At 40.1% G+C, this 3,846-nt stretch overlaps 1 non-coding gene across 1 annotated transcript; it reads right to left on the bottom strand.

Moving 5' to 3' along the window:
- Positions 1–1,148: 1,148 nt before the first annotated feature.
- On the bottom strand, positions 1,149–1,254 carry LOC145629611 (small nucleolar RNA R71). Its single transcript, XR_014111775.1, has one exon. It is a non-coding gene; the product is annotated as a small nucleolar RNA R71 (small nucleolar RNA).
- Positions 1,255–3,846: the final 2,592 nt, after the last annotated feature.

Below are 3,846 nucleotides of genomic sequence, written 5' to 3'. Positions count from 1 at the left end.
AGGGTAATGGTGAAGCATATATGAGTAATGGATTGATGTTAATTTGGGGAAATTGATGGAGTTGATGATGTGATTAAATTGGTTAATTGATTATGTGCATGTGTGTGTTTGATTAAGGCTTGATCACCCTAGTTATTCACACTAGATTGCATTGTAGGTTCACATTGATACGGACCATTGATTTGTGGCTTGCATTTAACGATTGAGGTGTTTTGTGACGTTCCTAGCTAGAGTTTATCGTAGTTGACGCTAGTTAGACCACTAGGAAAATAGCTTGATATGCTCTTTTGGTTGCATGATTGGTTTTCCCTCGCATCACTCGACTTAGTCAACTCTTTCCCAATTAGCGGAATCCATTTCAAGTATATGTTGATCCCGAGCCCTAATGTTTATTACATTTGTCCCAACCTAGCTTGTTTAATTGTTTAGCATTCACACCCTTACCTCACCTTTCCGGAATAACTTGACTTGACAATATAAGATCACCCTCCATTCCTTAGTGGTTCGACCCTCGACTTACCATTATACATGTATAAGGGTGTGTTGAGAAATTACAAATTTTGTTTGGCCTAGGGTAGGGTTAGTTTCAACGACCTAGTCCGATCCATGTCAAAATGGCGCCGTTGTCGGGGAGTGGTGTTGTGATTTTGTATTTTTGTTGAGTCTATTCCATCTTATACAAAAACACAAAAAGATTTTCCTTTAGGCTACATTTGTAGTCGTGTTACTAATAATTTTGTTTGAGATTGTGTGTGCAGTGAACATGGGAGAAGCTCATAGAGTGACATTGAAGGAGTTGGGCACTCCGGGTGCTTACAAGTATGAGAGTGGGATTGTTCCATTGTTGGTTCCGGATAACGATTTTGAAATCAAACCAGCTATGATTACCTTGATCGAGAGGAAACAATTTGGTGGTACAAAAAGTGAAAATCCTCTCAATCATCTCAAAGATTTTGAGAAGTATTGCAATACAATTGTGGTAGCCGGAGTTGCTCAAGAGTATATAAGGCTCAAGTTGTTTCCCTTCTCTCTCATTGGAAGAGCTTTAGAGTGGTTGGATAAGGAGGTCAAACCAAGGTCCCTAAGGACATGGGATGAAGTTACCAAGGCTTTCTTATCTCGCTTTTTCCCACAAAAGAAAACGGCGGAATCTAGGGCTTTGATCCAAAGTTTCAAGCAAAGGCCTAATGAGAGTCTCTATGAAGCATGGGAGAGGTATAAGGAGTATCAATGAGAATTTCCACATCATGGGATTCCTACCTACCAAATTATACAAATCTTCTATGGTGGGTTGAGTTTTCAGGGAAGAGCAAGCTTAGATGCCGGAGCCGGAGGCCCGATAATGAACAAAACAGAAGAAGAAGTGTTGAATGCAATAGATGAAGTGGTGACACATTATATAAATTGGCAAGAGGTGGAGAAAGAGCCAACTAGCCAGGGGTGCTCGATTGAACAACTCAATTCCATCAACGATTTGACCACTCTAATTTCGGATTTAGGGAAAGAGGTTGTATCCCTCAAGGCCAAGCTTGACAGTTCTCCTTCGCAAGCTCCGATTCTTCCCTCCCAAATTAAGGGGAGAGGTACACCTTCTTACCTTAACACTTTTCCTTCTTCTTGTTGCATGATTAGAGAATGTTGGCCTTGTGATTTATGTGGAATGAATGATCATGATGCTTCTATGTGCCCCAATGTTCCTTGTGATGAATGTGATGGAATTGAAAATGAGCATGTGAATTATGTTGATGATCATAATTTTGAACCTAGATTTGAGGTTCAAAGAAATGTTGGAAATAGGAATTATGACAACCAAGCGAACTATGATAATAATAATCAAAGTGGTGGTTGTAGAAATCATGGAGTCCAAGAGATTCGTGGTAGCTATAACAATCATGGTTATAATGGTCAAAGTCATGGCCGAGGGCATGGGGATCATAACCAAGGTTATGGTAACCATAGTCAACATCATGGCCAAAATCAATCTAGGGGTAATTCGAATAATCAAAGTAGGGGAAATTTTCAACCTAATGTTCAAAGAGGTACCCCACTTGGATCCATTCCAAATACTCAAGGCCCAAGTGATAATTTCTATGATCAAACATTTTCTTCTAGGAGTTTCTTGGAAGAGGTTTTTGAGAAACAAGCCAATTTGCTAGGATCCTACATGGTCGTCAATGATGAGAAGTTTAATGACATGTTAACTCAAAATAAGGAGTTAGGAAACCGACTTTCTCAATTGGCTAGTGATTTTAAGAAATTTAAGAATTCTTCTTCTTCTTTGACTTCATCGAGCTTAGATTCTAAGAACCCTATGGATGCAATTGTTACTAGGAGTGGTAGGGTCCTTGAGACTGGAGTACCTAAGAAGAGTGATGCTAGAGAGAGTACTAGCAAGATCCCGATTGAGATTGAGGGAGATGAGAGTCCCTTAATTGAGAAAATTGATGGGGAACAAGTAGTAAGAGTGATAAAGAAAGAGAAAGAACTTTACAAGCCCAAGCTCCCTTATCTCCAAAAGTATAATAGGCACAAATTGGATGAGCAATTTGGGAAATTCAAAAGATGCTTAAGCAACTTCATCTTACTCTTCATTTCACCGATGTGGTAGAACAAATGCCAAACTATGCTAAGTTCCTTAAAGAAATTTTGAGTGGAAAGAGGACATGTGATATGGCAGAAACGGTTAACCTAACCGAGAATTGTAGTGTGATCATAATGAATAAGATGCCACCTAAGTTGAAGGATCCCGGAAATTTCTCTATCCCTTGTGCTATTAATAAGATTCAAATTGATAATGCCTTATATGACTTAGGAGCTAGTGTTATCCTTATGCCATATTTGGTCTATCAAAGACTAGAGCTAGGGGAACTTTTACCTTCCAAGATTACATTGCAATTAGCCGATAGGTCGATCAAGATCCCCAAGGGTAAGGTAGAAGATGTTCCCTTGAGGGTGGGGAAATTTGTCATTCCGGTAGATTTTGTAGTGTTGGATATGGATGAAGATGCTGCTATCCCTATCATCTTAGGTAGACCATTCCTTGCTACATCGGGGGCTATGATTGACGTCAAGAGTACTAAGATATCTCTTAAGATAGGAGCGAAGGTAGTTGAGTTTGATTTGAATGAAGGTATGAAATATCCCTCTTCTTCTTTTGAAAATTGCATGAGAGTTGAAGTTCTTGATAATATTGTGCAATCCATGCATGAGCACTTGCTCACATCTAATGATCCTCTTGAGTGTATTTTTTTGAACAAAGAAAAGATAGGTGCTCCTAGCAAGGAAGTGAAATTGTATGAAGATTTGCTTGATGGAAGCATTGAAGGAAGTGATGGACAAATTTGCATGGGGATCTCAAGTCAAGATGCTTTGCAAGTGGCCTTGACCAAAGAAGGTAAAGGTGTGCCTATGGTAGAGCTCAAACCTCTACCATCACACCTTAGGTATGAATTCTTAGGCCCAAATTCTACTTATCCCGTAATTGTTAGTGCATCCTTGAGTGAGAGCCAAGCTCAAGCGCTATGTGATGTTTTGAGAAAGCACCAAGGTGCTTTGGGCTATACCACTGATGATCTCAAGGGTATAAGCCCCGCTTTGTGTACACATCATATAACGCTTGAGGAAGGCACCCTTCCCTCTATTGAACGACAACGTAAGCTACATCCCCAAATGGAAGAGGTAGTGAAGAAAGAGATCACCAAGCTTTTGGATGCGGGAAAGGTGAGTATCCCCATCTTAAGCTCTAGGTGGGTCTCTCCCGTTCATGTCGTTCTAAAAAAGAAGGGTATGACCGTAGTCAAGAATGAGAAAGGTGAGCTCATTCCGACTAGGACGGTCACTGGTTGC

Source organism: Chenopodium album, chromosome 4 (assembly GCF_948465745.1).
Source record: "Chenopodium album chromosome 4, dcCheAlbu1.1, whole genome shotgun sequence".
In the NCBI taxonomy this organism is placed as follows: Eukaryota; Viridiplantae; Streptophyta; class Magnoliopsida; order Caryophyllales; family Amaranthaceae; genus Chenopodium; species Chenopodium album.
Note: the sequence above shows the minus strand (reverse complement) of the source record. Positions and strands in the feature narration are given on the sequence as shown.